Source organism: Bos indicus x Bos taurus, chromosome 16, assembly GCF_003369695.1.
Source record: "Bos indicus x Bos taurus breed Angus x Brahman F1 hybrid chromosome 16, Bos_hybrid_MaternalHap_v2.0, whole genome shotgun sequence".
In the NCBI taxonomy this organism is placed as follows: domain Eukaryota; kingdom Metazoa; phylum Chordata; class Mammalia; order Artiodactyla; family Bovidae; genus Bos; species Bos indicus x Bos taurus.
In genome coordinates this window covers 37,120,349-37,146,425 of record NC_040091.1, presented here as the reverse complement: position 1 = coordinate 37,146,425, position 26,077 = coordinate 37,120,349, and the positions used below count along the sequence as shown (strand labels likewise).

The following is a 26,077-nucleotide window of genomic DNA, read 5'->3' as shown; positions in this document are numbered from 1 at the left end:
CAAAATGAAGACCTCTCTTCCCATTCGTCCTCATACAAAAGGTGTCTGGGCTATCAGAAAGTCCTTTCTCCATGTCAGGACAAAGTACTCTTGTAGAACAGCTTCATAGTGATGTCGTGGTCATGTGAACCACTGAGTCCAGAGAGATGGTGAGAGAGAACGTATAAAAAAGTTGCCAGGACAACAACCCCATTAACCCACTCTACTCTCAGGTGGGAAACTTAAGAACTCAGTTGGTTAGCAGCCGACCTGAAATACATCCGATTATTTCTCTGTGACTTTCTCCTTCTGCAACATGTTTCCATTCAAAATATAACTGTTCCTCATTTCTTTCCCCAAACCTTCCAGTTCTTCATTGCCATGTGTGTCCTATTCTTCTCAATCCCATAACACCATCACTGGTCTTTCCTATTTGGCTGTATTTTTTCATTTATAAACCTGCTACAATTTTAGTATTCTAATTTAGTGGTGAAAAACACAGATTCGGGAGAGAAAATATAGGGTAGGGGTTAAGAACATGAACTCTGGAGATAGAATACCTGGTTTAAAAGTCAATCTCTGGCCTTTACAAGATAGCAGTGGCTAGATGAACTGTTAGGGACTAGTAGCTTTGGAGGTACCATTCATGAGGGAACATGAGTTATTGTACTGGGCCCAGCTGTATCACAAGAAGGTTGTTGGTTATTCTAACAACAGAGGATTCTAACAATGAACAGCTCCTTGACAAGACATCCAAAAATGTTTGAACTAGACTGGTGAATGCTCCTGCTGATTGTAATGTAATGAAGTTATAGATTCAAGTGAATGAAAACGTAAAACTTACAACTGCAAGGTTTAAAATATTTGGTTGTGATTCTGAAATTGATCCAAGCTCATTAGTCTTCAAATCAGTGAAAGGAAAAGGGTTGAAGAAGCCATGACTATCAAAAGCATAGGTGCTGCCAAGGAACCATGCCTTCCTCTCAAGAAATTGCACTGCTCCATGCTAACTGAAAATGCAATCATGATGTCCCTGGTACACTCTAAACTGAAAAGTGATCTCAAGAAACAAGAGAGACTAAATAAGCCAGTGGATAAACCTCCAATGAATCAAGTCCTTTGTCTTCCTAGCCTCAGAGTAATCACCGTAAATGTCAAAAGGCCCATTACACTGTCATTAAGGATTATGAGATAATATACAACATTTTGCCATTCAGATTATTGTTCTGATACAAGTGAAATATATAGATTAATTGTTCAGAATAGTTTGATTTATTTCAGTCTGCCTGTATTGCCTTAACTCAACTGATGTTTACTTTGAATTATGTGATTGTGGTTGAAATAGCTCCTTGATAAAATCAGCACTAATGATTTCCAAAGCGTGCTTAAGAGTAATTATTCTTGTTGTTTAGTTGCCCAGTCATGTCCAACTCTTCACAACTCCATGGACTGCAACATGCCAGGCCTCCCTGTCCCTCACCATCTCTCAGAGTTTGCCCAAGTTCATGTCCATTGCATTGGTAATGCCATCCAGCCATCTCATTCTCTGTCACCCTCTTCTCTTCCTGCCTTCTATCTTTCCCAGCATTGGGATCTTTTCCAATGAGTCCACTCTTTGCATCAGGTGGCCAAAGTATTGGAGCTTCAGCTTCAGCATCAGTCCTTCCAACGAGTATTCGGGGTTGATTTCCTTTAAGGTTGACTGATTTGATCTCCTTGCTTAAGATAAAGTCCATAAATAACCACATTTTCTTGTATCTGTTGTTAAGGAACGAGATGTTATTAGGCCTCTTGATGTGATTATTTGAAAGAGCCAATCATTGGACATAAAACATAAAACAGATGCACGTGAATAATACATTAAAAGAATGTAAGAAACCAAAAACAACAAAACACAAACTTGCCTTTTACTGTGTAAGCTTGGGAAATTTCTTACCCTGTCTATGCCACAGTTTCCTCATTTGAAAAATGAAATGATAATAGATACCTCACAGTGCAATGTCAACAGTTAATTGACAACATAGATAAAGTGCTCAAAACAATGCCTGACACATAGCACTATGTAATAATGTTGTTGTTGCTGGTGTTGATTATCTTAGATATTAGATTAGCCTTGAGGCCCTTGGCTCACTGTGTTGGGTTCACCAAAAAAGAATAAGAAGGCTATTACTGAATCTTTCAGGACTTTTCTGAGCCTCTGACTACTTCACCCCTTTGTCCTGACTGTCATTAGCTGTTTCTTCATGTGCTGTGGCAAATGTAAAGCTTCATCCATCTTTAGTGACACATGTTTACTTACTTACATACCTATCTCTCACTTGTCCATATCCTCTCAAAAAAATAAAATTTTGAGTCATTCTCCTCCACCTTCCTGTTCAAAGCCCTCCTAGTATTTAGATTGGAATAAGAACAGAATAGCTGGAAGTTTGAAAGGAAGAGTCAAACTAACTATAATATTTCATGGGATTCTTGTTTCCTCGCCATCTTTGTTTTCATTAGGCAAAATATTCCATTCGAGTCTGCTCTCAGTTGAGGGAGATTAAGGAAGGCATTTTTCCATGTGAAATAAATAAGGTAGTATAGCAAACACTGTTAATTATTTACCCAACATCCACCTCCCCACCCCTTACCTGTTAAATAAACTCCAAATGTAATTTTGGTAGCAAGCAGACTCCACACTTCCGAAGAAGTTTAGCCCCTTCTCCAGCCCCACTTGCTATTCCATTCCCTTTGCTAGAGATTAGAGGTTGTCATGTGACTCAGCTCTAGCTAACGAAACATAAGAGAAAGCCTGCTGGGGGACAGGTGGGGGACAGTTAGGGGGAAGTTTCTGGAAACTATTTTCTTTCTTAAAAAAAGAAGACAAAAATCACACAAGGAAGAAAACTTTCCTTCTATTCCTACATGTAATGAGATGAGAATGTGAAGCTGGGAACTGTGGCAGTTATCTTAGCATAATGAGATACAAGTCTAAGGACCAAAAGCCAACATGCTGACAATGGTAGAGTAAAAACAGAGGGGAAAATGGGTCTTGATAACATAACTGAACCATTCCGACTGCCCTGGAAAAGTCTATCTCCAGACTTCTTTTAGTAAAGTGTAAAGCAGCTACAATTCGGTCTTCTTTTTTTTTTTTAATAGTTTATTTTTATTTAGCTGCGTCGAGTCTTTGTTGCAGCACACAGGAGTTGTGACACGCAAGCTGTTAGTTGTGGCATGTGGGATCTAGTTCCTTGACCGAGGCCCCTGCATTGGAGCGTGGACTCCTAGCCCCTGGACCATCAGAGAAGTCCCTGGTCTTCTGATCTTGATAGCTGATCATAATTTATGCAGAGAAATTAGAAGAATTGTTAAGTCCTTTTTAATAGCACATTTATTCATTCTTGAGAATCTACTGTGAGATTTAATAAATAATTTTTTTTCTAATTTTATTTTATTTTTAAACTTTACATAATTGTATTAGTTTTGCCAAATATCAAAATGAATCCGCCACAGGTATACATGTGTTCCCCATCCCGAACCCTCCTCCCTCCTCCCTCCCCATACCATCCCTCTGGGCCGTCCCAGTGCACCAGCCCCAAGCATCCAGCATCGTGCATCAAACCTGGACTGGCAACTCGTTTCCTACATGATATTTTACATGTTTCATTGCCATTCTCCCAAATCTTCCCACCCTCTCCCTCTCCCACAGAGTCCATAAGACTGTTCTATACATCAGTGTCTCTTTTGCTGTCTCGTACACCGGGTTATTGTTACCATCTTTCTAAATTCCATATATATGCGTTAGTATACTGTATTTATGTTTTTCCTTCTGGCTTACTTCACTCTGTATAATAGGCTCCAGTTTCATCCACCTCATTAGAACTGATTCAAATGTATTCTTTTTAATGGCTGAGTAATACTCCATTGTGTATATGTACCACAGCTTTCTTATCCATTCATCTGCTGATGGACATCTAGGTTGCTTCCATGTCTTGGCTATTATAAATAAATAATTATTTATACTTTTAAAGACCTTTCTGTATTTCAAGGTATTGTCGCGCCTCTATGATTTCTTCTTTACAGTTTTTCTCTCAAAAGATACTTATTCTATAATGTTTTAATTATCTCAGCTCATTTTACTTCAAATTTTCATAAGTAAAAATGTTTTTATTTTCTAAAATTGCAAATTTAAATAATTATTTTTTATTTTTTTCTCCCCCCTATACTTATCATCCTTTCTTAGGGAAAATCTTGCTAAAAGCATTGACTTGGAGTCAAAGAGACCCACAGTCACACCTACTAGCCATGTGGGTGGGTAAACTACTTATTTTCTTTGACAATTTCTTCATCTGAATATCATATTTAGGGCTATTACCTAGATGAAATGAGATGACATGGTAAAATGCTTCTCTAAATCTTGGCACAGAATGAAGACTTTACAAATCATAGAGTAAAAAAGGAAGAACTGGGGATGGGGAAGAAAAAGTGAAGGAGGAGGAAGAAAAGGGAAAAGAGGAAAAGAAAAATACAAAGAGAAGAAGAAAAAGAAAAGAAGAAGGAGGAAGCGCAAGAGAAGAAAGGGAAAAAAGAAGTGGAAAAAGAAGCAAGAAAAGAAAAAAAAGAAAAGATGGAGGAAGAAGATAGAAGAGGCAAAATAAGGGGAAAAGACAAAGAAGAATAAGATGAGAGGAAAAGTGATGATGATGAGGATGGTGATAATGATGATGATTTTAATCCAAAGGAGAACTGAGAGTTTAAGGTAAATTTTACAGCCCAGACAAAACTCCCCTCATCCAAGTCTTAATACACTGTGATTTTTTGTCCTCTAAATCTTTGGTATTATGTATGGCTGACTCTAACTCTCATGCAGCTTGAATCTGGTTACTCCAGTATCACTACAAAGAAAATTATAAAGGATTATAAATTTGGGCAGTAGTCCTCATATTTCAAAGAAGGGGTCGATTCATTAAGATTCCAGTGCAATCAAAGAACTTGAAGAAGTCCCTGGAGTTTGTTTTTGTCAAATGTGAGGTATTGCTAAATTAAATGAGTGAAAAATGAGTGATTCATTAGATTTCTTCTATAATGACCAGGTGTCCTTCTTCTTCAGTGATGATGGAACAAGAGGAAAGAGGCTTTTTTTCTGACACAAGAGAGAGGACTTCTTGACAGTGAGGGCTAATAAAAACCTTTTAGTTACCATCCCATTGGTTAGAAGTCATTTCCTACAATGTCTAAAAAACTGGACCGATTTTACATAGTCAGGGTAAAGTACAGGGCAAGTGATGATAGGTGGAGGACAAGAAAAAGCTCTCAGGGAACTTCTTTTTGTACTGCAGCCAGTTCCCATTTATTTTCTACTATGGGGGGTTGGGGAGAAGGAAATGGCAACCCACTCCAGTATTCTTGCCTGGAGAATCCCATGGGCAGAGGAGCCTGGTGGGCTACAGTCCATGGGGTTGCACAGAATTGGACATGACTGAGTGACTAACATGGCGGATTGGTGGAGGGGGTCTTCCTTTCACTTCTTTAGGTTTGTTTGTGAGCATCTGCTCTCTCTCCTCGTCTTCCTGTCTCTCTCAAATGCTGACATGGGTCCTACATCTGCAGCCCTCTCCTTCCTGCTATGAGAAACACACCCACCCTTCCCCTTTTGTCTGTCCTTCCCACTCTACCCGGTTGTGTTTCAAGCTTTCGTTGGTATGCATTCAAGCCTGAGACTGTCTGACTTACCCAAGTAACATATTCCCACCCATATCCTCCTCTGTTTCAGGTTGTGTTGACATTAGCAACTGCTTCTCAGAAATGTCCTTTGATATTATTGCTATTTCTCATTCTCACCTCTGTAAGGTTAGAACTAAGGCTATCCTTCATCGCCATTACCCTAACCATCACCCTCTAGCCCTGATGCTCCTACCTTCCACATTTAAGCTTTCACTTTGGAATTTTGCTACCTTGCTTCACAATTCCAGCACAGTGATTTCACCCAAGAATGACAATAGAAGGAAATGCTTGCATTGGCCTGAATTAATAATGAAGAAAAGGGAGAAGTCTAATGTTTTCAGTGCCAAAGATATGTATACTGTTTATTGTGAGTAGCCCTTGGGGAGAGACAGGTTTCAAGCTCAGCATTTATGGGCACATTTTTCAATTAGACAATATGCTGTATGGCATTTCCCTTCCTGCCCCCACCCCTTCCCTTTTATTACCACATGACTTCATCTCCCCATGTGACTGACAGAGCCCATTGGGCTCAACATTGATAAAAAACATCTGGGGGAGAGAAATTGCAATTTAGAAAACAATTAAGTACATCAATTTCAATTCATTTAGTCGGCCAGAGAAAGAAAAGTTCTTTCAAAGAGGTAACTTGATCTACAGTGGTCATGGATTAAAGGGCACACAGATCTGTTTTCACCAGGTCATAGTGTGGAGGAATGCATCTTAGCCCAGAGGTTTAAATGCAGACATAAACTCCTATTTGCAATTTTTAATGAAGAATAAACCTCTGAGGATTTCCTTAATTTTCTCATTTCTTCTCATTTCTAAGACATTTTCCCCCTACTCTTCCCAAATTCCCAAAACTTAAGAGTTTCCTCCATGGATGTGTGCTCCTCTCTCAAATGCTCACCATATGCTCATTTGTTATGGGAGCTCTGCAAGTGAACCTCGGTTTACTGTTAAAGACCCCATTTGAGGTGGGGTGTTTATGACCTCCCCATCCACTTTCCTCCCTAACTCTATGAACACTCATGGGTCCATTAGTGGTTCAGAACCTTTATGAATCAGGATATACCTTTTTGTTCACAAACCTTAAAGAATTTTTTCCAGTTTTACTAAGAAATAATTTATGTTCATCACTGTATAAGTTTAAGGCATACAACATGATGGTTTGATTTATATCTATTGTGAAATGATTACCACAATAGTTTTAGCTAACATCCATCTTCTCATATAGACAGAGTAAAAAGAAAAGAATGGAAAAAAGGAAAAAATTTTCTCTTTATGGGTGAGGACTCAATATTTACCTTCTTAACAACTATTCTATGTATCATTCAGCTGAGTTATTTACAATCTCATGTTGTAATTACACTGGAGGGTTGTGCATTTTGATCACCTTCCTTTAATTTTCCCTTTGTCAAACTCACTCTTCTGGTAATCACAAGAGCTTTTGCTATGAGCTTGATTTTGTTTGGCTTTTTTTTTTTTTCTTTTTTTTAGATTTCATACATAAGTGAGATCATATAGTATTTGTCTTTTTCTGACTGATTTATTTTGCTTTGCATCATGCCCTCAAGTTCTAAATGGTAGAATTTCATTTATTGGCTGAATAATATTCTGTTATGTGCATATATACAGTTTCTTTATCTTTTTATCCATTGATGTACAGTTGGGTTGTTTCCTTATCTTGGCTGTTGTAGGCAGTGCTGCTATGAACATGGAGGTGCAGGTATCTTTTCAAGTTCGTATTTTTAATTCCTTTAGATATATTCCAGAAGTGGAGTTTCTGAACTATATGGAGTTCTATTTTTAATTTTTTAAGGATCTTTCATACTGTTTTCCATAGTGGTATCTTGTCCTTGAATAGATGTTAGTCAGTTTCTTAAAAGGCGGAGCAAAGTTAGAATTAACCTATGTCATCATCTTGATGATGTCACCCCCCAAATAAAGAATTTTAGTACCAATAAGTTTTGGCTCTGGGTGCCTCCTCCCTTGCCAGAAACATATCTAGGTAAATATTATAACCACTGCTCTCATTTATTAAGCACCTACCATAGAACAATCACTGTAATTCCCATCTTGATCATAATATCTAATTTACTTGTCACATCAATACCATTAAATACGTATTAACATTGTCAGACTTTACAGATGAGAAATTAATGACCTTATTCTAAGACATTAAGATTTTTGTCCCCATAAAAGAGGAAAAAATTGAGCACAGATTCCTCAGCTTCTTAGGTTCGTGCTCTAAATATCACATACAGAAAAATAGCTGTTGAGGAAATAAATTCCAGAAGGTAGAATTCATTGATAACTGAATTGTAAGTCTCTAGCCACATGTAATTAAGAGGATGTATGTAAAATAACTAGTTAGTGCCTGGCCTGAAGTAGTTCCTCAATAAATGAGAGCTTAATTATTACATAAAACCATCTCCACTTAGTCCCCAACCTTTACCCCCAAACTCTACAGTACACTTGGGATTAACATGTACACTGCTGAGATTTCCTTACAGTCTCCACTTAAAATCATCACCTATGTAGTCTAAGGACCTAAAAGCAAGATCCAGAAGCAGGTATTTTATGTGATCTGACAGAGAATTATTAACTATCAGGAAATCCCATTCCAAGTAGAGGCCAATGGGTAGAAAAGATCCTAAAGGTGACCTCGCTCATTTTCTATTAAAGTCTGCCTTGGGAACCAGCTTAAAATGTACCCACTCTTGGGATTTCCCTGGCAGTCCAATGGTTAAGGCTCCACCCTTCTACTGCAGGGGGAGCAGGTTCGATCCCTGGTGGGAGAAGTAAGATCATACATACCAGGCGGCAGGGCCAAAGAAAAAGCATCCATTCTTACAGCATGTGTTTCATTTTGCCTACTGTAGACAGAGAATGCAACTGTAATAATATCATGAGGCCATATGGAAGTGTGGGATTAGAACACATTCTTTTCGTGATGAGCCAGAGGTGACTGACAGGATCCCCCAACAAATGGCACTAGGAGGGCTGATGGCTGAAAAAACATGAACAAAGAGCGGATTTGATGTTAGTGAATAGATGGTAAAGTAACAATGAAAAGGATGTGTGAATTAGAGGCATTTGAAAGGCAGAGGGAGCTGGCCACTGGAGGGGTTTGCAGTTGAACCAAGGACCCTACAGGCTACTGAAATTCAAGGGCTTAGTCTCTGGTGTCGGAAATCAAGGGGTGATCTGGCAGCTCAGGGAAGTCAGAAGGTTTCTGTGGAAAGTTTATTTGACTTAATTGTAACAGTAGAGAGATGGAAAAAAATACCTAATTCCAACAGTAGAGTACTTGGGTCCCTGGAAAATCTTTGCTCTAAGTGAGAAATGGGGACATCATGGTGAATTGGAAGGTTCAAGGCATACCTGTCAAAAGAGGTCTCTTGGTGGGATTTGATGAAATGAGAAGAAATCAGAATGGCCTTAAAGGTGAACAATTAAACAACAGCAGGAAAGCAAAACTGGGCACGGTGACAGCCAGGGAAAGATGGAACGAAAAATGTATTTAAAGATTATTGAATCCCTCACCATCCTCCACTCCATCCTGAGTCCAGTAAGTAAGCCACGAAGAAATCTTGTGCTTGGTTTCTTGATGAAAATAGGATGAGAACAGTTACCTCCTACTGGCTCAAATTTGCTTGCAGAGAAAGGAAAAGGTTCTTCATGATATGTTGGTTTCAGTTTCTGTTTTTATTTTTTGTTTCTTTTGGCTTGGTTTGGTTTTTAACCTCCCCAGGTCAGCTTGGGACAGTAAGGCGACTCGAATGGAAAGGTACTGCTGAACTTATCAGAACCACTTTTCTTCTTTGACTTTAAAAGCCAGGCAGAAAATGTTGCAAAATAAGATTTCCAGTCTTTCTGGCCCCTGTTCCTGCCAAGAATGCCCCGTGACTGCCCTCTGAGAGGTAACAGCCTTTCAGATGGTCAGGATACCCTGAAGCTTGCTAATAAAAAGAAAATGATTTTCCGTACAAAGTAAACAGATCCCTACCGCACATCTGAAAGGGCTTGGCTTTAGATGCGTGTGAAGGTTTGGAATGGAGTTTTAATTTTTATATTACAGAAGCTCATTCTGAGCTTGAATAGTCACGTTATTCTTCAAAGCACAACAGAACCCCCTGTCAGGAGATATCCAGCAACTGCATTCTTGTGGAACAGCTGTACATTAGTCTGCTTTTCGTTTTCTCTTTCCTTTCCTCTTCAAGAAAGGAACTTGAGTTTCCTTTCGGGGACCCAGTAAAAACCCTCTAGGAAGCAGGAAGTGAAATTTAGAGGATGCATGCTGTTACCTAGAAGCTTGTTTCGATGGAATCTAGTCTTCTCTAATTTCCCCCCGAAAGCTGAAGCCTACTTTTTAGCAGCAACAAATCATAACAGGCAGATTCTGAACCAGAAGAACCATCTTCCTGGGCCACATTGCTTTGTCATTGCACAGCTGAGTAGAAGGTTTGTACAATAAAATTTTCCATGTGAATTAAAAAGAAAAAAGAGAATAATTTTCTCCAACATCATCGTTTTATTTATAAAACACTTCTGAGTTCATTGGCAGAAAATCACAATCTAATATAACATACAGGGTGGTCCATTTAAAATAGTCCCCTTTAACACAGGATAGTTTTAAGTGTGGCCTGTTCTAAGTGGGTCACCAGATGTATTGTTATGTCACTCCTTCCTGGCATTGTAAAAATAGGGAAGGCTTTCAGGGGTTGGGAGTATATGTGGAAATGCAGGGAAGCTGACTGAGCTTTAGAACTGTGAGAAAACAAGGAATTTATAAGGAAGCCTGATACCCGGGATATAAAAGTACAAGAAAATAAATAAATGTGTTCAATCATAGGACCCTTATTGTCACATGCAAGGGTTTTGGTTGTTATTGTGTTTTGTTTTGATGTTTTAGGTTTTTTTTCTAAACTACTCTGATGGTTGCATTTCATTTACTCATTCAGAAAATATTCATTGGTCATCTATGTTGGGACAGCCCTGTACTGAATGTTGCAGATAACAATAAAACAGCTAAGGCAATGCTTTCCAGAGCCTATATTCTACTGTAGAGAGATAAACAGATAATATCCATGGTATATTGCTGACATAATGTTAGATACTGATAATGCTTTGGAGAGTAATACAGAAAATGAGGAGGAAAGGAAAGAAAGAGGAGAATTAAGGAAATCCCCTTTAGTAAAATAACTTTATAGTAGAAACCTGAAGAAAGTAAAAAGTTAAGTCATGTGCATATACCAAGGAAGGGAAGAGTAAATGCAGAGGCCAATAGGCAAGAGCGTGCTTGGTCTTTTCAGGAATGGCAAAGAAGGAAGAACCTAGAGTATAGGTCTCTGGGAGACTCCAGCTTTATTTAAACCTTCCTAAAGTTAAAGGAGGGAAGTGGAATGGGAGGGAACCTGGGTTACTGTTACTCAACTGAAAGTAGAAATTGAAGGTGGTGCTAGTGGTAAAGAGCCTGCCTGCCAGTGCAGGAGACTTAAGAGATGGAGATTCCCTGGATGGGGAAGATCCCCTGGAAGAGGGCATGGCAACCACTCCAGTGTTCTTGCCTGGAGAATCCCATGGAGAGGAGCCTGGCTGGCTGTGGTCCATGGGATCACAAAGAGTCAGACATGACTGAAGCAACTTAGCACAGCACAGCACAGAAATTAAAGTAAGGGGACAACAACTAACCTACTTTCCAAGCCCCCCAGGAAAGTAATCACAGAGGATGGAATATGGTTAGTGGGATTTAAAGGGTGAGGGAGGAGAAAAGAACTTTGCCCACTAAAGCAAATGGGGGCAATCACAATTGGACTGAAAATGAGGTGACTGTCATTATGCTCTACAAGGCAGGCATCTGTAGAAGGGATCACATTTCAGATTAAAAGCCATGCACCATAATTTCCCAGGGACATTTAGATGTAAATATGCCTATTTGTTGGAGAAGGCAATGGCAACCCACTCCAGTACTTTTGCCTGGAAAATCCCATGGACGGAGGAGCCTGCTAGGCTGCAGTCCATGGGGTCGCTAAGAGTCAGACACGACTGGGCGACTTCACTTTCACTTTTCACTTTCACACATTGGAGAAGGAAATGGCAACCCACTCCAGTGTCCTTGCCTGGAGAATCCCAGGGACGGGGGAGCCTGGTGGGCTGTCTATGGGGTCACACAGAGTCGGACACGACTGAAGCGACTTAGCAGCAGCATGCCTATTTGTATACTGAGTCACCCTTATTCCTGATCACCATGGTTTGAACCCGTGAGGTAAAGAGTGACACATGCATCATACACCCAAGCCCCAGATTAGAGCCTGTGTTGAGTGTTCATCTTTCCTTAGTCAAGGAGCTAATCCTCCACTGTGGACAATCTGGGCTCCTGGTTCCTCAAACCATTTCTTCTGAAGCCAAGCTTATGGTCCCAGGACCTGCTCACATTCCACAGAGGGTTAAGGTTTCTCATTCATCTCTGTCTGGGCCCTGTCCTCAGATTAGCAACCACTGAAACATAATCCTTGTGATAAGGAATGGAAAGCCTGGCATAGAAGATGTGTGTTTGGCATTAGTTTGTTTACTTATTTTTTAATTTATATTTATTATTTTATTGAAGTATAATTGATTTACAATTTTATGTTAGTCTCAGATGAACATATATATACACACATATATATATTCTTTTCAGATTCTTTTCCATTATAGGTTTTTACAAGATATTGAATATAGCTCCTTATGCTATACAGTAGGTCCTTATTGTTTATTTTATATATCAGATCAGATCAGATCAGATCAAATCAGTTGCTTAGCCATGTTCAACTCTTTGTGACCCCATGAATTGCAGCACACCAGGCCTCCCTGTCCATCACCATCTCCTGGAGTTCACTCAAACTCACATCCATTGAGTCGGTGACGCCATCCAGCCATCTCATCCTCTGTCATCCTCTTTTCCTCCTGCCCCCAATCCCTCCCAGCATCAGAGTCTTTTCCAATGAGTCAACTCTTTGCCTGAGGTGGCCAAAGTACTGGAGTTTCAGCTTTAGCATCATTCCTTCCAAAGCAATCCCAGGGCTGATCTCCTTCAGAATGGACTGGTTGGATCTCCTTGCAGTCCAAGGGACTCTCAGGAGTCTTCTCCAACACCACAGTTCAAAAGCATCAATTCTTCAGGGCTCAGCCTTCTTCACAGTCCAACTCTCACATCCATACATGACCACAGGAAAAACCATAGCCTTGACTAGATGGACCTTTGTTGGCAAAGTAATGTCTCTGCTTTTGAATATGCTATCTAGGTTGGTCATAACTTTCCTTCCAAGGAGTAAGCATCTTTTAATTTCATGGCTGCAGTCACTATCTGCAGTGATTTATATATAGTAGTGAGTATATGTAAGCTTCCCTCATAGATCAGTTGGTAAATTATCTGCCTACAATACAGGAGACCGGGATTCGATTTCTGGGTCAGGAAGATCCCCTGGAGAAGGAAATGGCAACCTACTCCAGTATTCTTGCCTGGAGAATCCCATGGACAGAGGAGCCTGGTGGGCTACAGTCCATGGGATCACAAGTGTCGGACATGACTTAGCAACTAAACCACCACCAGTATGTATATATTAATTCCAAACTACTAATTTATCCCTTCTCTCCACTTCCCCTTTTGGTAACCATAAGTTTGTTTTCAATGTCTGTAGGTCTATTTCTGTTTTGTAAATAAGTCCATTTGTATCATATTTTAGATGCCACATATATTAGACTGGTGCAAAAATAGTTGCAGTTTTTACATTGTTGAAATTTGCCATTTGATATTGGAATACATTCTTAAATGTGGTTATGTTATATATCACTCTGATGTGCATTTCTTGCTTTATGGTTTTTTTGCTAACAGCTTATTACTTGCTATTTATTTTATATGTATTTTAGACTATGGAAATTATGTTAAAAAGCAAATTTGAGTGATTTTCTTATTCAAGTTCAAAATGGGTCATAAAGCAGTGGAGGTAACTCAAAATATCAACAGTCTATTTGACCCTAGACTTCTAATGAATATACACTGCAGTGGTGGTTTAGGAAGTTTTGCAAAGGAGACAAGAGACTTGAAGAGCACAGTGGCCAGACATCGGAAATTGACAATGACCAATTGAGAGCCATTATCAAAGCTGATCCTCTTAACTGCTATATAAGAAGTTGCCCAAGAATTCAATGTCAACCATTCTATGGTCATTCAGCATTTGAAGCAAATTGGAAAAGTGAAAAAGCTTGACAAGTGGGTGCCTTGTGAGCTGATCACAAATCAAAAAAAAAAAATCATCAATTTGAAGTGTCATCTTCTCTTATTCTTACAACAACAAACCATTTCTCTATTGGATTGGATTGTGACATGTGATGAAAACTGGTGATGACCAACTCAATGAGGGGGTCAAGAAGACACTCCAAAACACTTCTCAAAGCCAAACTTGTACCAAAAAAATGTCATGGTCACTGTTTGGTGGTCTGCTACTTGTCTGATCCACTACAGCTTTCTGAATCCTGGCGAAACCAGTACATCTGAGAATTACACTCAGCAAATCAATGAGATACACCAAAAACTGCAATGCCGGCAGCCAGCATTGGTCAACAGAAAGGGCCCAATTCTCCACAGCAATGCCTGACACCACATAGCAACGCTTCAAAAGTTGAATGAATTGGGTTACAAAGTTTTGCCTCATCCGCCATATTCACTTGACCTCTCACCAACTGACTGCATCTCAACAACTTTTTGCAGGGAAACCACTTCCACAACCAACAGCAGGCAGAAAATGCTTTCCAAGGATGTGTCAAATCCTGAAGCATGGATTTTTATGCTACATGAATAAACCAACTTATTTCTCATTAGTAAAAATGTGTTGATTGTAAAGATTCCTATTTTGATTAATAAAGATGCATTTGAGCTTAGTTATAATGATTTAAAATGCATGGTCCAAAACCGCAAATATTTTTGCACCCACTTGGCAAGTGATATCATACAGTATTTCTTTCTCTTTCTGACTTACTTCACTTAGTATGATAATCTCAGGTCCATCCATGTTGCTGAAATATATATATATTTATATATTTATCATCTTTTGGTAGACATTTATGTTGCTTCCAGATCTTGGCTATTGTAAATAGTGCTGCTATGAACATTGAGTGTATGTAACTTTTTGAATTAAAGCTTTCATCTTTTTTAGATATGCAGAGGAATAGGGTAGCTGGATCATATGGTAGCTCTTTTAGTTTCTTAAGAAATTTTCATACTGTTCTCCATAGTGGCTGCACCAATTTTCATTCTCACCAACAGTAAGAATTTATCTCTCCAGCGTTTATCATTTGGAGACTTTTTAATGATGGCCATTCTGACCCATGTGAGGTAATAACTCATTGTAATAGTTTTGATATGCATTTCTTTAATGTTTGCTTATTTTTAAATAAATTAAAAAAGACTGTTTCCTATCTCACAAGACTGTTGAAAGAATTACATGAAATCATGGAAATAAAGAACATACCATTCACTGTTTATTACTATTATTATTTTCCACTTCAAAGGAAATTTCAAAGAGTAGAATTGAGGAAGCGACAAAAGAAAAGTACTTCTCATATACCTTCTGAGCCAGGGAAAGGGCCAAAGGGCTAATATTCCAGAGACAGACTAAAATTTCACATCAAGAAATGGTAGCTTGACCCAGTGCAACACCCAGAGAGGCCTGATGAATGGGAATCAACAGGCCATTGGATATTTCATTGTTTGGTGGGCGGGCTCTCATAATTTAAATTCAGTTTTTAACAATATATATTGTCAGAGAACATCTGGCAGACACAGAAGGCCTGTCTGCTGCATTCCTTTTTCCTTCTTGACAAATATTCCTAGAGGGGGTGAGAACCAGACATTCTTCCATGACATCCTTTTTATCTTACAATAACCCAAATCCTTTCTGTATACAAATTTAATCCAGTGGTGCAGAAAAATTGCAGCCTTCTTCATCTGGCAAAAGTCCCAAGTGCAGGTGTTGGCTGCCTTCCCAAGATTCTCATTTTAAGAGTCCCTATCAAGAGACTGCTTCATTTCATCTCTAGTGCATAGCATGAAGATGTTACAAGATTTAAAATTTTCTTATTATTTCCTGATCTCAGTTGCTGAGGACACTCAGACACTGAAGACAATTTGGAGTATCTTCCCAGCTCTGCCCCTCTTTTAACTGTGTTCCACAACTACAGCCCACAGTTTGGGGTGGAGAGGATTGGATACCCACAGTCATATTTCACAGCTTTTTATAATATTACACATATTACACACATATTACATATTACACAGGGACAAGAAGCGAGACTCTGATCTATGTCAGGTCATTGGGGATTCTTTCCAGTGAAATGAGAATTGAGAGCAAGATCAAGGGCTACTGAGATCCAGAACACAGGAGAAGCAAGAAGCAACGGTTGCCCATGTTTTCTGTTTTGCAAGGAGGAAGCAGAGAATGCCACCCACAGGGAAACAGAAAAATGAAACATCGAAGGTGAATCCAGCCTCTGTACCTTGACACTCAATTAAATCTCAGAGACAAAGTTTTGAGTGAAGTAGAAAATAATAGCTTTACTGCTTTGGCAGGCAAAGGGGGACACAGCAAGATAATGCCCTCAAACCTGTATGTCCCAACCTGGAGCGGGAAGCAAGGATTTTTATAGCAATGGTTCAAATAGGGCATGATCAGCTCATGGGCATTCTTCTGATTGACTGTTGGTGAAGTAAGTGGGAGTCAGCATCATCAACCTTCTGGTTTCAACTGGTCCGGGGTCTAGTTCTTATGGGCAATATATACAGTTAACTTCTCCCACCTTGTGGGGGTTTCAGTCTCTGCAAAAGAGCTCAAAGATATTGTTAAGTATATCCCTTGAGGGGGAACCAGGACACTGCCCCAAGGCTTCACTATTGTTCCTTTTGACTGTTTCTCCTTTGACTCTGCATCCCCTCCCTTCCCTAATTAGCAACTGTTTGAATTTGCTCTTTGGAATTCAGGGAAGGTCAAGGAGGCGGACTGAAGCTTATTTCCTGTTACCAAGAAATGGCAGACACAGAAAGGTTTTAGTGCCCATAAGCACCATAGGACCCTGGTCAGTTTCAGTGTATGTGTCTAGAGAAGCAGAGGCTAAAGGTGGAGAGGGTCTGTTTCCTGGTTCCCAGTGGCTTTCTTACCTCTGGTCCCATCCTGAGGCCCAGTTGTACTCTGCCTTGAGTTTTACAAGGCACCCTTGCATCCATATACTAAACCTTCTCCTTTGTAACCCAGCTAGGAAGTGATCTAGTATATTTCTTAAGTCTTCTGTCTTCCATTTCTCTCAGTGCCCTGACCCTGCATTTTGTATACAGGGAGGGAGAGGCACGTTCTCCTATTTAGTTAGAGCTCACAGATGACTAAGCTACTTAACCTGCATTTATATTTCCATTTTGGGAATGCTTATTATTCCATCCCTCAATTTGCATGGAAAAAAACATGCGTGTGCATGTATACTCAGTCTTCATGACTTTATGGGCTCTAGCCAGCCAGGCTTCTCTGTCCATGGAATTTTCCAGGCAAGAATGCTGGAGTGGGTTGCCATTTCATACTCCAGGGGGTCTTCCTTAGCTAGGGATTGAACCCAGGTCTCCTGCATTGCTGCATTGCAGGTGGATTCTTTACCAGCTGAGCCACGAGGGAATAGGAAGGCACAAATTTCCATTCCATTTTCAGGAGAGATCAGTAGGGGAGGAAGGGAGCATTTCTGCCCGTTATCCACTTCTAACTCATGCTTTCACACAGAAAGAGCAGTAACTTCTCTCATTGAGATTGGGAGAAGTGACTGAACTCCCAGTGTAGGCATTGTCTTCTCTTTTTTGCTCTAGTTTCACTGTGGAAAGAAAGTGTAGAGGTCTGACAATCCTTTCCCATCAGTCCTGCATCCTCCCTGGGTCAAGGGAGACTGTAGATCTCCTTGCAAATGTTTTGGCAAATATCAACTCTTCAGATCTGATTCTTAACTGCTGAGGTGAAATGCAATGGGTAGATGAGGCCAATCAAGTCCCAAGATCTAGACTTGTGGAGGGGAGACAGGGCTTGTGAGGAGGGCTTATGTGGGCTGCAGATGTATGATACATTCTCTTGCTTTATACACAGTAAAGTAATATTTGGTTCCTGAGTCTATTCCTAAATTGGATAAGCCATTTAGAGGAAAGAATATGATCGGTCCCTCAGAATCCTCACCAGTCTTGAAGATACTTTAAAGAATGTTGAGTTCTATGAAAGCAATAAATACCTAACTACACAATAACTACACAATAACGCATACTCATTAAGGCTTTGCTTTGTGACTGCCTATTTAAAGGTGGGTAATCTGTCATGGTATCTTAGTTGTTCTCCTTTATTTCCTAAACTGGTTAAAAGTAACATATTTATATATAGTTAATAATTAAAGTCTTATTTTAATTAATATAATATATATATTATATTATATTATATATATAATATAATAATTAAAAATCTTCTAGTCTTTCTTGACTCCTTTCTTTCTCTCATTGGTCTTATTGTTTATTTGCCAAGTGGTGTCAAACTTTTTTGCGACCCCATGGACTGTAGCCCATCAGGCTCCTCTGTCCATGGGATTCCCCAGGCAAGAAAACTGGAATAGTTTTCCATTTCTTTCTCCAGGGGATCTTCCTGACCCAGGGATCAAAGCCACATCTCCTGCATTGGCAGGCAGATTCTTTACCACTGAGCTACCAGGGAAGCCCCTCTCTCTCATTAACCGCATCAAAATCAACAATTCTTATTTGTTTTTACCTTCCAAGGGTTTCCTCTGTTCTTATTAATGGGCATTATTTAAGTTCAGGTCCTAGTTTTAATTACTGCTGAAGCTTTCTGGTTGTCTTCTTTGCCTCCAATAACTTTCACACTGTAGCAAGATTTACCTTTATGAACCAAGTCTGATGAGGTCAGTGCCCTGACTAAAAACTTTAGATAGTGCTACAACTGTTTGAAAGTGAAAGTGAAAGTGAAGTCGCTCAGTTGTGTCCGACTCTTTGTGACCCCGTGGACTGTAGCCTACCAGGCTTCTCCGTCCATGGGATTCTCCAGGCAAGAATACTGGAGTGGGTTACCATTTCCTTCCTACAACTAATTAGGAAGAATCTGAGTGTATCAATATAACACATCACAATTTGCAAATTTAAGCAATCTACAAATTTCAGCAAGTTCATTTTCTTGCAACATGCCTTATGATATCTCAGCATCTTTACATCTGCAGCACCATGCCCCATCCTGATACCGCAGCCAAATTTATATAATTACCATTTCTTCGTACATGTTATTAAATACTCAACCACTTCACTATGCCTGTAATATTCTCTTGTTGGCAAGGTCATAAGAATAACAACTTACCCTTGAACTCTCAGCTAAAAGTTTAAATCTTATGTGAATTTGGTTCCATCCATGCTCCTCATTGCTATTTGCAAATCATTCTCATTCTCTTTCCTCCCTAGACATTCTCAGGATAGAGTTGCATATAAATAAATTATATTACTCATTATCTGTCATTGTTGATATCACTAATGAATCCCTAGAAAATATCCCTTTATTTTCCACAGATTTATGTTCTTTGTTCACTTTCCCTAATGTCTTAATTCTTTGATGATTGCAATATACACAGTAGATGACTTAATTCAGCACTTCAGCCTCTCAGTTTCTTAAACTCCTCTCTTCAAGGAATCCAGTCCTCCACATCTTACAGGCCTTTCATTCATATATTCAATAACCCTATACCTTCTCATTATCAATAATCCCTCCATGATCTTAATTTATTTTATTCTCTGATCATAACCTCCATTCATCCTTCTATTGCCCCAATTCCAACTTCACCAGTATCTCCAATCCATTGATCTTTCTATTTTTTCACTGTCTCTAACCTTCTTAATAGTCTCTCTTTCTCCCCTACTTACTCATCTTAAATTCTACAATCAATCAATATACTCACTTCTTTGTATATACCCTCAATTCCTTGTTGTATTCACTTGACAAAACCACAACCCTGGTTAAATTCATCTTTTTACCTAATTTGTGCTTTCATTCATGCAAAAAAATGCACTGAAGACAAATGCTCTTGATTATGAAACTCAGGTGAACCCATATGCTGCTTGATGATCATATAATACTATTTTTCTCCCATTTAAAGTCAATTCCTTCACTTGAAAACTAGATCCCATCTTGTCTTACTTACTCAATAACATTGCTCTAGCAATTCTCCCATTTCCTCTCCTGAATCACAAATGTCTCCCTTTCTACCAAATTTTTCCATCAGTCTACAAACTCAATCAAACTATTTATCCCACCTTAAAAACAAAAACAAAATACCCTCCTCTTAGCCCTACTTCTCTTGCTTGATGTTGCCTTATTTGTTCACGAGTGTTTCCCTTTCTAGCAAAACTCCTTGAACGAGTTGTTTATATTCATTTTCTACAATTCTTTTCCTCCCATATTCATTAATAAATGCTCCAACCCAGCTTTTGTTCCTACTTACTTATCAAAACTGCATGGTCAAGTCTCAGTTCTCCTCTTACTTAAATTACTAGAAAGAGTTGATAGCCAATTCCTTTGTCTTCCTTGATATACTTCCTTTGCTTGGCTTCCAGAATGCTCCACTCTAGCTTTACAATATTGTTCACACTTTAGTCTCCTTTGCAGTTTTTCCTCTTCTTCCCACTCTTTTAATGTAACTGCTCCTTTGTCATTCTCTCTATTTTCACTCATTCTTTTATATTCTCATCCAAGATCACGGCTCTGAATATCGTCTCTATGCTAATTTTCCACTTCTCCTCAAACTTCTCTCCTGAACTTCAGACCTGCATATTCATTGGGCTTCTCAATATCTTCACTGGGGGTCACTGTCATTTAAAAACACACAAATGTTGAGCTTAAACTGTTCTAATTCCTGATCTCTCCATGAAAACTGTTTCACTATCAACTTTCCTTATCTCAAATGATAGAAACTACGTTCTGGTTCAGGCCAAAAAAATGTATACTCATCTTTGACTTCTCTCTATTACATTCCCACACACAATCATTTAGCAAATAGAGTTGGCTGTAATTTCAAACACTTTTCAGTATCATCAGTACTGCCACCCTGGTCTGAGCCACCATGACGTTTCTCCTGAATTTCTGCAATATGATAATTTAGGGATTCAGTTCAGTTCAGTCACTCAGTCATGTCCGACTCTTTGCGACCCCATGAATTGCAGTATGCCAGGCCTCCCTGTCCATCACCAACACAGGTTTTTTGTTTGGTTCGTGTGCGTGTGTGTGTAAAGGCCATTTAGTAAATTTTTCTGCTCTGCAGGCCATGTTGTCATTGTGGCAACTATAGTGCAATTAGGTGTAGCTGTACTCTGATATACATTTATTTACAAAAAAGCAACAAGTAGATTTGGACCATTAGCCATAACTTACCACATCGTCATCTATCTGGTCTCCCTTCTTCCATCCTCACCCCACTGTTACCTTTTCTCAACATAGCAGCCAGAGGAATTAAAAGCACAGGTCATATCATGTCCCTTCTCTGCTCAAAACTCTGCAATGTCCTCCATTCTTGGTCAGTACAAAAGTCCTTTCCATAACCTACCAGACCCTGTGTGATCTGGCCCCAGGCATATCCCTAAAGCTCCTCTCTTACTACATTCTCTCCCTCATCCACTCAGCTGCAGCTGCACTAACCTCATTGTTTCTCAGATAGCCCAGACACACTCAAGACTTGGAGCATTTGCACCGGCTGCCCATTCTTCCCCCAGATATCCATATGGCCAATGCCCTCACCCTCTTAACTTGGTGCTCAAATGTCACCTTTTCAGCAAAACCAATCCTGGCCACTATTCAAAATTACAGTCTCCCTCCATGACTCTCAATTCCCCTTACTTTCCTCTATTTTTACCTGTTCTTTTTCCAAAATTTGCCACTTTCTAACATTAAAAAATAATTTACTAATTTCTATTTATTGTAATACTATCTCTCCTAGAATACATGCTCCACAAGGCCAGCGATTTTTGGCTTTTACTCCCTGTGTATCCTGAGACCCTAGAGCAATGTGTGGCACATAGTAGGCATTCATAAAATATGTGCTGAATGAATGGAATCTGTGTGAACTCCTTCCAATCCTAGAGATGTAGTGAGTCACTCTATTCTCTATGTTATTTAATTCTTCGTACATACTATTATTTTAGTCTTTTTATCCTAATTTATTATTATTTTTGTATCTCTCTTGCCCATTACAGAGTCACATTCTTCTTGGACATCTCCTACATGTTTATTTGCAGTAAGTAATACAGCCTGTCACCTAGCAAAAGGACAAACCATGCCAACATGAACATAAAAAGGTGCTATATATGCGTAGTTCTCTGACACCAAATCACTAACTCTGCAAGTCAGTTACTATTTTAACAGTATCTCCTTAACCCCACTCCAGATGCATGTATACACACACTCTACTAATTGAGATAATTTTAAACTATTTTTCACATATTTGCTTAATTAGCTTGCAGTGACCTCTGTGAAAACACTGGCCTCTGATGATTATAAGAGGTATTTTTCTGGCATAGACACCAAAGCATCAAAGAATCAGCTAGAACGAAGGAAAGCAATAACACAACTGGTTTTAATTACTCCTGACAGGCAGCTGAATATATCTGACACAGGTCTTCTCCCCAATACATCATTCAAAACAGGCCAGTTATAGGAAATGGTGGAGTTACAGAATGGGGCCAAAATGTGTCCACAATATAAAGCAGCTCATCTTTCATGTGGGTGACCTTATTCATTTTGTTTTATATTTTTATGATGATCCTGAATCTATAAAATTGTTGACCCCTTGAGACTTGGCATGCTTCTATACTATTGCTGAGGAGTGGTGGCTCAGGTTCTCAGAAGAGGAGGTAGGTGAAGACTGCACCCTTTCATGAATCACTGGATAAACTAAGGGGTCCTCCAAAGTTCACCTACAACTGCAGACATGTTTGTGATTAATTCATCTATGAAGTACAGGTGTGCACTTTCCACTTCTCTTCAATTTTCAGAAAAGGATTGACTTCCTCTAAGCCTAGCTGCTCCTTCGGACTTGTTGCTTTGCAGGAAGCAGATGAGGATTACAAGTCGCTTTGTTAAGACCTACTCACAATTTTAGGGCTTCCCTGGTAGCTCAGATGGTAAAGAATCCGCCTGCAGTGCAGGAGACCCAGGTTTGATCCCTGGGTCAGGAAGATGCCCTGGAGAAGGGAATGGCAACCCACTCCAAAATTCTTGCCTGGAGAATTCCATGGGGTCTCAAAGAGTCGGACATGATTAAGTGACTAACACTTTCACTTTTTTTTTTTTTCAGTTGCACTCACAATTTAACATGTCTCTCTTATGAGGTATACCTTCCCACCTAATGAAACTATGGGTCTTTGGTTAGCCATATCCTTGAATTGGCTGCTATTGAAAAAAGAGATTTCCTAACTAGGCAGGATTTTGCCCTGAGACCTAACTTTCTTACTACAGTCTTCTCCCATACGTCTGACCCCTGAGCTTACTGCTGCTTTATTTCTGTGCCTTTCCTGGTTCTTGCCAGTTTGCATTGTTTGGTCACTCCTTGGACCTGTCTTGTACATTCCAGTGCTCATGGAACTTTAGAAGCTCTTGGTTTTTCCTGCTGCTTTGCTCTGATTCCTGTTTGATGCCTCTTAAAACAGACTGTCCCCTGAGTCTCTCTACTTAACATACTTTCAGTAAAACTTGGACTTCCTTCAGTGTAGTAGTCGGGCTTCCCTTGTAGCTCGGCTGGTAAAGAATCTGCCTGCCATGTGGGAGACCTGGGCTCGATCCCTGGCTTGGGAAGATCTCCTGGAGAAGGGAACAGCTATCCACTATAGTATTCTAGCCTAGAGAAATCCATGAACAGTATGGTCCATGGGGTCGCAAAGAGTCAGACACAACTGAGCGACTTTCATTTCACTACTTCACTTCAGTGTAGTAGGGGATATAGGTTTCCCTGGTGGGTAAGTGGTAAAGAACTCACCTGCCAATGCAATAGACATGGGTTTGATCCCTGAGTCAGGAAGATCCCCTGGAGAAGAAAACGGCAACCCACTCCAGTATTCTTTCCCGGGAAATTCCACGGACAGAGGAGCCTGGCAGGCTACAGTCCATGGGGTCTCAAAAGAATCAGATACAACTTAGTGACTAAACAACAACAACTAGGGTGTATGCTAAAAACTGAGGCTCTAACATGAATGTCCCATTAAGGAGCTCAGAGTTAAATAGGGGAAATGACAGGTAAGCAAGTAATTACAGTGCCACACAATAAGTGCTGTGACATGTCAAGCAGATGGTATGAGGGTGGCACATAATAGGGGCATCTAACCCAGCACCTGGAAGGAAGCTTTCCTAGAGTCAGTAACATTTTTGCAGTCTGAGACAGACAAAAAGAATGGGAGATATTCTGGAACTTCCCTGATGGTCCAATGGTTAGAACATGCATGTGAACTTAGTTGCTCAGTTGTGTCCAACTCTTTGGGACCACATGGCCTGTAGCCTGCCAGGCTCCTCTGTCCATGGGATTTTTCAGGCAAGAATACTGGAGTGGGTTGCCACTTTCCTCCTCCAGAGGATCTTCCTGACCTGGGGATTCTGTGTCTCCTGCATTGCCCATAGATTCTTTACCCACTGAGCCAGCTCAGCTTCAAACAAGGGGGCAATGCTGGGTTCAATCCCTGGTCAGTGAACTAAGATCCCACATGCCACGTGGTATAGCCAAAAAGTTAAAAAATAAAATAAAATAAGAATGAGAGATAAGGAAGTAACATCAGTAAATGCCATGTCCCAAAAGTCATAGCTCCTTGAGAGATCTATAAGTAGTTAAGCACAATTTCAAGAAATGTGGGAAAACTGAGGCTGGAGAGAGAAGCCAGGGCTAGATCACAAAAGGCTTTATGTCAGTCTAAGGTGATGGGAATTCATCCTATCAGTGATGGGGAGTCATTGAAAGTTTATACATAACATGGTCAGTTCAGGTTTTAGAAAGCTAGCATTGGTGTGGAGAATGGATTTCTCCATCCAGCTACTTCCTTGAACCTGGCCTGCGTCTTGCCTACCCTATCTTATTTTCCTTTGACTCTGAAGAGCCCAGCTCCACACCTCTTTTATCAGTATCCTCAAAAGTAATGATCAGAATCAGTTTGAGATCTTAAAAAATACAAGTTATTTGGTCTCATTTCACAGAATCAGATTATCATGGGGACAGGGCCTGGGAATCTCTATTTTATAAAAACTGCCCAAATGATTTGGAGGCACTTGGACTATGAACTAATGTAGATTGTCACTTACCATACAACACAGGTGTGTTGATAAACATCAGATATATCTTTGCCTTGTTGAAGACAGCTGGAGTAGGTCTCACTCCAAATGTCTTCCTTCTATAGCATCCTTGACTCTACTCAGAAGACCAGAAAATTCAGCCCCTTCCTTGTAACCTCAGATCTTTCCATTATTCTTTAAACACATCCTAACCTTCACATTAACTATCAGGCAGCATGCTCCGACTCTGATGGCCTCACCTCTCAAGCTACTCTTTCCTTTGGTTGCTAAATCATGTCTGACTCTTTTGCAACTCCATGGACTGTAGCCCAGGCTTCCCCGGTGGCGCTAACAGTAAAGAACCCACCAGCCAATGCGGGAGACATAAGAGATGAGTGTTCAATCCCTGGGTCAGGAAGATCCCCTGGAGGAGGGCATGGCAACCCACGCCAGTATTCTTGCCTAGAGAATTCCATGGACAGAGGAGCCTGGTGTACTTCAGTCCACGCATCCCTGCATGCTGAGTCGCTTCAGTTGTATCCACCTCTTTGAGACCCTATGGATATATAGCCTGCCAGACTCCTATGTCCATGGGATTCTCCAGGCAAGAATACTGGAGTGGATTGCCTTTTCCTTCTCCAGGGGATCTTCCAGATCCAGGGACCAAACCTATGTCTTCTGCATTGGCAGGCAGATTCTTGACTGCAAGGCACCAGGAAAGCCCACTCTTCCCTTTACCTTGTACTAGTTATTAACTTGTTATAGAGAGGAGATATTGGTATAATTTACTTCCTAATTTCTGCTTTATCAATTAAGTGAAAAATAGATATGGAGTTGGGAATTTTTGTGGCACAATAAAGATCTGGAAGTTTTCTAAGAAGAACAGAAAATGACATAGGAAGAGAAAAGGGACTGCTGATCTATTCCAAAGATTCAGCTGAGTTAAAGATTATGTGTTCATATTAATGGGGCAATTATGTTATTTCCTCCTTGAGCTCAGGAACCAGGGTGCTGAGGAATGGACAACTGTGTCTATCAGCATGTGA

At 40.0% G+C, this 26,077-nt stretch overlaps 1 long non-coding RNA gene across 1 annotated transcript; it reads right to left on the bottom strand.

Moving 5' to 3' along the window:
* Positions 1 to 3,210: 3,210 nt before the first annotated feature.
* LOC113907087 lies at positions 3,211 to 9,647 on the bottom strand. The gene is made up of 3 exons (XR_003515082.1): positions 9,232 to 9,647; positions 8,503 to 8,695; positions 3,211 to 3,293 (listed from the first exon to the last, which is right to left on the bottom strand). It is a non-coding gene; the product is annotated as an uncharacterized LOC113907087 (long non-coding RNA).
* Between the last annotated feature and the right edge of the window lie 16,430 nt (positions 9,648 to 26,077).